Below are 8555 nucleotides of genomic sequence, written 5' to 3'. Positions count from 1 at the left end.
TTGGACTGGGGTGTACAAAGTTAAAAATCACACAACACCAGTTTATAGTTCAACAGGTTTAATTGGAAGCACACTAGCTTTCGGAGTGTCACACCTTCATTAAGTGGTAGTGGAGGGCTCAATACTAACACACAGAATTTATAGCAAAAATTTACAGTGTGATGTAACTGAAATTATACATTGAAAAATTGGTTGTCTGTTAGGCCTTTCATCTGTTAGAATACCATGATAGTTTCACTTCTTCCATCTGTAAATCACAAAATCTTTTTATAAAAAAAGTTGCATTCTCAGGTTAGCTGTTAACAATGGTGATAGCTAGATAATATGTTGAAGGTGTTGGCCCCCTGTGTTCTCTGTCTATGCCATGATGTTTAGATTGATTCTAATCTAAAAAGTGAGATAACGGAGTTCTACATGAATGCATGGAGTTTTTGAGCAAACTACAATGTAACCCTGCAAGTACAAATTCACCCCACAAAATATACGTATGCATGTGGATCTTTGTCTGTCTGTCTGTGTGTGTCTGTCTAGGTTGGGGGTTGTGAGGGTGAGAAAGCGTATGTGTGTGTGTAGTGAGTGCAGAATGACTTAAGTCTGTGAGGGGGTGCATGTGTGAGTGTGGGAGTGTGTGTGTCTGTAAGGGTGTGTGTGGGTGTCTATGTATATGTGTGTCCGTGTGTATGTGTGTATAGGAGTATCTGTGTATGTGTGAGAGTGTGTGTGTAGGAGTATGTGAGTGTGTATATAGTGCAATGGTGGTCATCTGTAATGTGACATGAACCCAAGGTCCCGGTTGAGGCTCTCCCAAGGGTACCGAACTTAGCTATCAGCCTTTGCTTGGCCACTTTTCGCTGCTGCCCGTCCCGAAGTCCGCCTTGGAGGATGGTCACCCGAAATCCCAAAGTCGAATGTCCTGATCCACTGAAGTGTTCCCCAACTGGGAGGGAACCCTCCTGTCTGTTGATTGTTGTGCAGTGCCCATTCATCCGTTGTCGTAGCCTTTGCTCGGTTTCCCCAATGTACCATGCCTCAGGGCATCCTTGCCTGCAATGTATAAGATAGTCAACATTGGCTGAGTTACATGAGTACCTGCCATGTACAAAGTGGGAGGTGTCCCCACGTGTAATGGTGGTATCCATGTCCAAACTCTGACACATCTTGCAACGCCTACTGTGACAGGGTTGTATGGAGTTGTCCTGAGAGCCGGGCAGCTTGCTACGAACAATGATCTGTTTGAGGTTTGGCGGTTGTTTAAAGGCTAGTAGTGGAGGTGTGGGGAAGGACATAATATCATACATGTCACGAGCAGCTGGGATTTTAACCTGGATCTCCTCATCCAGAATTAGGGACATTATTACTATGCCAGACAAGCCTTAAATTACATAGTTACATAAAGGGGCCATATGAGAATAAGAGCTGAAAATGTGTTGCTGGAAAAGCGCAGCAGGTCAGGCAGCATGTTGCTGGAAAAGCACAGCAGGTCAGGCAATATGTTGCTGGAAAAGCACAGCAGGTCAGGCAGCATGTTGCTGGAAAAGCATTTTCAGCTCTGATCTCCAGCATCTGCAGTCCTCACTTTCTCCCCAATACGAGAATAAGGTCTTGTGGCACAGCAGTAGTATCCATGCCTCTAGGCTTGAATTGGGTTCAAGTCTCAGGATGTGCCTGATCCATTCTACCCTCACAAAGAGTGGTTACTGATGTTAACTCTTGTAATTTTTTTGCTGAAAGATTCAATTGGTGTTTATTATAGCTCTAGTACCTGTATATACTGCAATTGCAGGAATTTCTAGATCTGGGATAGTGCTGAACAATTCATTTAAAAACAGTTGTATTCCTTCTTCAACATGTCATGCTACAAGTGGCACAGTAAGTTGGAGACTGGGACCTTATACCGTTGGGTCACAAGCTATAATACAGTGATGATATCATGATCACATTTTACTGCATACTAACCTTCACATGGAACGCAACAGTGATAGCTACGGAAATGGGTCTTTACCTGTCAGAAAAGGGTGATAAAAATTTTAAGAGAGGAGGCTGTTGAGGAGATGGAAGCTGTTCAGGAGAAGCCTTGTGATTTTGTATAAAATTCACCTACAAGTTTGGATCCAAACAGAGGGACGAATCTTCCCAGAAATCGGCAAAATGTAATTTTTGGAGAATTTCTCTCTGTGACATGAGTTTATCATCAAAACTTCCAAAATTGCTGCAAAGCCATGCCTTTATGGCATCCATTTGTCACAGGTGGAAGTACTGGCCATTTTCAGCATCTCCTCAGATTCCCGGTGCCTGTGCTATATTTAAAGCCCAGCCGTTCATCTGCTCAAATGCTGGCAATCCACAGCATGGTCCCCTCTACCATCCCCACTGACCTATCACAATTACCACCCCCACCCTCCCACCTGCATCAACCTATCACCTTCCCAGCTACCTTTCCCCTAGCCCCAGCCCCACCCACCTATTAGTCTGTCAGCCCCCTTTCCCCTCCACATTCCTGATGAAGGGCTTATGCCTGAAACGTTGCGTCTCTTGCTCCTTGGATGCTGCCTGACTGGCTGTGCTTTTCTAGCACCACATGTCTTGACTTCTAAGACAATTTTCCCAGAGGGAAATTGATTCCCCTGCTTTGCCAATGAGAATTTGTGTTTGGGGAGGAGGGGTGATGTGGTGGTGGAATAAAAAAAACTAGCCTAATTGCAAGGCAGAGCCCCAGTGGCATAGTTGTAATGCCCTTATCTTTGAGACAGGAGGCCAGGGTCAAGCCCAACTGCTCTAGAGATGTGTAATAACTTACCTGACCTGGTTATTAGAAAATATCTATAACCAACGCTGCTTATCATAAAAACCTAGCTGGTTTGCTAATGCGAAAACTGCTGTCCTTGCATGGTCTGGCCTACATGTGACACCAAATCCACACTATTATGGTAGACTCTTTATAGGTAATAAATACTGGCCCAGCCAACAATGCCCAAATCCCGTGAATGAATGAATTAAAAACTAAATAGAAAACTTAACATCTGCAAAAGCTTAATCTCGGGATCACCAACGTGTGGCTCATTAAAAAGCAGTTCCTGACAATGATCAATCTAACCCATTTCTTCTCATTAATAGAAAATAGTACTTTAAAATGTACTTTTAATTTTAAAAATTGTCCCGTATCTAAAAACACTCCTGAAAATGAGTATTTTATTTTTTCACAGGATGTAGGTTTGCTGGCAAGGTCAACATTTAATGCCTATCTCTAATTGCTCCTAAACTGAGTGGCTTGAACAATCATTTCAGAGGCCAACTATATTGTTGTGGGTCTGGAGTATCATGTAGGCCAGACCAGGTAAGGATGGTAGATTTGCTTCCCTAAAGAGCATGAGTGAACCAAATGGGATTTTATGATATTATCAATAATAGTTGTCATGGTTGCCATCACTAAAACTAGCTTTATGTTCCAGATTTAATTAATTGAATTTAAATCCAACCAGGTGCCATGGATGGATCACTGGACTTAAAACATTAACTCTGTTTTCTCTCTGCAGTTGCCGCCAGATCTGCTGAGTTTTTCCAGCAATTTATGTTTTGTTCCTGAGCAATTAACCTGGGCCTCTGTAGGACTTGTCCAGTAAGTTTACATTACATCATCATCTACCAAGATTGATAAGCACTAGCACTTGCAAAATGTTTAATCATAAAATATGGAATTTTATTGAAAATTTGCTTGGATCAAAGTTGCATAAGTTTCCACTTGCATGGTTTTGCTGAGCACAATGATGTCAAGTCCTTCATGTTAATGGTTGTGTATTACTTTTAGCCAATAATGTGAATTGCTCGAAGGCACCAATTAAAATTATGGTAACATGACTTGTTTTGTTTATTATACTTCTGTTGACATGTAAAAGTTGCTATGACCTCATTACAGAATCAACTGGAGGTGAATTTAACCTGAAGGTCACCACACTTCAGGTGAGGGGTGAGGTACAGAGGCTGAGACCTTCAAGGTAACCTCAGATGGTGTGGGATTTGAACCCATGCTGTTAGTATCATTCTGTATTGCAAACCAGCCATCCAGCTAATTAAACTCACTGATGATCCACTTATGAGAAAGTACCATTCAATTAATAACAACCTCCTCTTTTTCAAACTAATGCGATTGGGTCCTTTGCATCTTCCAAGGCAGGTAGATGAGACCTCAAGACTAATAGGGGTGGCATGGTGGCTCAGTGGTTAGCACTGCTGCCTTGCGGTGCCAGGGACCTGGATTCAATTCCAGCCTTGGGTGACTGTCTGTGTGGAGTTTGCACATTCTCCCTGTGTCTGCATGGGTTTCCTCTGGGTGCTCCAGTTTCCTCCCACAATCCAAAGATGTGCAGGCCAGGTGAATTAGTCATGCTAAATTGCCCATAGTAATAGGTGCATTAGTAGGGAGTAGGGGAGTGGGTTACTCTTCGGAGGGTCAGTATGGACATGTTGGGCCGAAGGGCCTGTTTCCATATTGTAGGGGATCTAATCTAACAGCTCATCCAAAACACAGCACCTGTGGCACTTCTTCAGAACATATCAGCCTTAAGCTTCACACTGAAGTCTTGGGATGGAATTTGAACTCAATTAAGAGCACTATGTTGAGCCACAGCTGCTCAATATTTAGCTGTTTCACTATTCTTCTGTGCCTGAAGCACTGGATCCTGATGAGTGAATTTTATCCAACTGGACATAATCTAAAGGCAAACTTGTCTGGATTTGCTGTGGTGTGTCATAATCAAAGTCTTATTACAACATTAATACAAAAATGTATTATCTCCTTTGGAACTGTCAATGTTTTTTGAAAATTAAGAGTAATTGAGGCTGTATAGAAGCCAAATAATAAACTGAATGACAGCCTCAGGAGCAGATTACAACAGGTGTAGGAGGCATCAGTGTAAGATGTTTCACCAAACATTTCAAAGACAACTGCAGCCCTTTAATGTGGGACAATTTGGAATGTCTTCAGGACAGTGCTTTGTACACAGGATGTTGCAAAACAGCTTCAAACAGACTCTATATTCACAGACTTCATGTTTTTACAAACTTTTCTTTAACATATTGTCAATAGACCATTTTCACATTTGAAAGCGAAGGAGATAATTTTCAAGCTTAAAGTTTGGGCTCAACTGATAGGTCGATAAGGCCTCAACATGGAGTTTGATCATTGTTCTGAACAGTGATTGTTCACTTTGCTCTTTCATATCCAATTAAATAGCATTGTCTCATCTTTCCCCTTTCATAGAATTTGGGAATCACTATCAAGGCCAGTATTTGTTGCCCATCCTCAATTACCCAACGAGCTATGAGGCTCACTCGGCCAGTTCAGAGGACGGTTTCAAGTCTACCACATTGCTGTGGGTCTGGAGTCAGGCATAAGCTAGACCAGGTAAGGATGGCAGATTTCCTTCCCTAAGCCACATTATTGAACCAAATGGGTTTCATAAAGGATCAATGTTAGCTTTATGGCACTATGTATTAACTTAGTTTAAATTCTACTAAATTGTCGTTAAAATAATAGCCTGGACCTTGGGATTGCTAGTCCAGTGATATTGAGTCAAATAGCATGGTCCTAGAAAAGCACAGCAGGTCAGGCAGCATCCAAAGAGCAGGACAGTCAACATTTTCAGCATAAGCCCTTCACCAAGCCCGAAGTGTGGACTCTCCTGCTCTTCGGATGCTGCCTGGCCTGTTGTGCTTTTCCAGTGCCACACTTTTTGACTCTGGCTCTCCAGCATCTGCAGTCCTCACTTTCTCCTAGTCTAGTAATATTACCAGTATCTCTCCATTGGGCTAGAATGGAGTGTTATGAAGTTCATAGTTTGTGGTTTGGACTGCATTTCAAACATATTCACTCATCTATTGTCACTATTACTGTTATCTGACTTCTCTGGTTTTCTCAAGCTTCCTCTGAGCATGTCTCAATGTTAGCCCCCTACTCGGTTTTACTGCTTCTATTGGCTATGCTCAATTTCTCCTTCATTTATAGCCAGAACAAATCTGCTGATCTTCATTTCCTATGTTCACACTTGCCTGTCTTCCTCTGTCTAACTGTACCTAACAGCCCTTTTTATTCCGGATCTTTTACACTTGATCTAACCTGATTGCTTGCCTTTCTGCTACCCATCCGATTCTAGTGGTTTTATGCCCACAGCCATGAGTTTGGGGTTCAACACAGACTGGTTGAAGAGAAGGTAAGGTCAAGGAGTGATTTCAAGATTGGGCTTCTTTATAACAATGTTTATTACATATTAAAACTAAATACCCCATACATGGTATTCAAAGATAAACTAAATACCCCATACATGGTATTCAATGATATATCAGGCTTAAATCTTACTGTTAAAATTATTGAAAGACTATTCTACAAATTTAATCACATAATACTGGTTGGTTTACTCCACATACTTCTCTCATTTTTCTTTATTGTTCTCAATCCCACAATGTGCTATTTAAGTCCAGTGAGAAGCTCTGTAGCATCATCACAGGGTCCTAAAGCTCTTGCATAAACAGCCTCCACCACAACCACATTTTAAAAGTTGTTATCCTAGTGAGTAATAAAAACCAATGTTAACTGACCTGGGGATTCCCTTGAGCATGCAACAACTTGCAATTAAGTGTGGAGAAAGTGAGGACTGCAGATGCTGGGGATCAGAACTTAAAAATGTGTTGCTGGAAAAGCGCAGCAGGTCAGGCAGCATCAAAGGAGAAGGAGAATCGACGTTTCGGGCATAAGTCCTTCTTCAGCAATACATTTTTAAGTTGCAATTAAGTGTCACTGATATAGTAATGAAGATCCCATCACAAGTGGGCCAGGGTCAGATAGATAAGTTGGTTGGAGGCATATGCTTTCCCCCCCTAAATACTCACCTTTCCCTCTGCATATTTCCAATGTGTTTGACATCTTCCTGAATGACCTTTCACCATTTTGCACAGTCATCGGTTAGAGTCTCTCAGGAGCCAGTATGGGATGTTTGATCTCCTCAGGGATTTGTTGAAGATATCCCTGAAGCATATCTATTATCCTCCCCACCTGTGATGGGATCATCATGCATTGGAAGTATCAAACATTTCAGATACTACTGAATCAGAGTGGAAACAGGTCTTCTTCTATCCTAAAGGACTACCTCAGAAGATAAAGATATAATTACAGCTAATCCTATGGTTATCTTTTTCTTTTTAATCAGTAGATTTGAGCTGTTCTTTTCTTCTTAATTGGGACATTTTACACTGCATAATAATCCTTTATTCCTTCACCATTCCAGGGCCAAAACACTGTAGCTCCCTAACATGCAACATTGCAATTGCAACTTCACCACAAAGTCTGAAGTAATTTAAAAAAGTTAAACTGTTTAGTGTCTACTTGCTGTTCCTAATTGAGACCAGCTGGTGGTGATGTATAATCTTTTATCTACAAATTTGTCAAAAAAAAATCACATTCTGGGGCCCTCTTGTGGTGCAGTGGTAGTACCTCTGGACCAAGAGATGGGAGTTCAAGTCCCACCTGCTCCAGAGGTGTGTAATAATATCCCTGAACAAGTTGATTAGAATAATAGGTTAAATAAAAACTGTGTTCTGATAATGTTTAAATTAGCAAAAAAGAGTCCAAAAATATTGATTTAATGCAAGTTTGCAACACAAATTTCAGAGTAACACTTTTGGATGAACCATTACATTTCCATTAATGCATTTTTAACAACTTAATTGAACTTTCCTTGCCAAAGCCTTATTATATAAGTCTGTGTTGACATTTTTTTTAACTGTCCTCCTGGGACTCTACTGCCATAACTGGTGTCAGGCAAATTAACACCATGTTTCACTCAGTGGGGCTGGCTGTTTTGAGTGATAAGACCTCCATGCTGATCATAGAATCATTGAGATGTACAGCATGGAAACAGACCCTTCGGTCCAAACCATCCATGCCGACCAGATATCCCAACCCAATCTAGTCCTACCTGCCAGCACCCGGCCCATATCCCTCCAAACCCTTCCTACTCATATATCCATCCAAATGCCTCTTAGATGTTGCAATTGTACCAGCCTCCACCACTTCCTCTGGCAGCTCATTCCATACATGTACCACTCTCTGCGTGAAAAAGTTGCCCCTTAGGTCTCTTTTATATCTTTCCCCTCTCACCCTAAACCTATGCCCTCTAGTTCTGGACTCCCCGATCCGAGGAAAAGACTTTGTCTATTTATCCTATGTATGCCCCTCATAATTTTGTAAACCTCTACAAGGTCACCCCTCAGCCTCCGATGCTCCAGGGAAAACAGCCTCAGCCTGTTCAGCCTCTCCCTATAGCTCAAATCCTCCAACCCTGGCAACATCCTTGTAAATCTTTTCTGAACCCTTTCAAGTTTCACAACATCTTTCCAATAGGAAGGAGACCAGAATTGCAAGCAATATTCCAACAGTGGCCTAACCAATGTCCTGTACAGCCGCAACATGACTTCCCAACTCCTGTACTCAATACTCTGACCAATAAAGGAAAGCATACCAAATGCCGCCTTCACTATCCTATCTACCTGCGACTCCTCTTTCA

The sequence above is a fragment of the Chiloscyllium punctatum genome, chromosome 41 (genome assembly GCF_047496795.1).
Source record: "Chiloscyllium punctatum isolate Juve2018m chromosome 41, sChiPun1.3, whole genome shotgun sequence".
In the NCBI taxonomy this organism is placed as follows: Eukaryota; Metazoa; Chordata; class Chondrichthyes; order Orectolobiformes; family Hemiscylliidae; genus Chiloscyllium; species Chiloscyllium punctatum.
Note: the sequence above shows the minus strand (reverse complement) of the source record.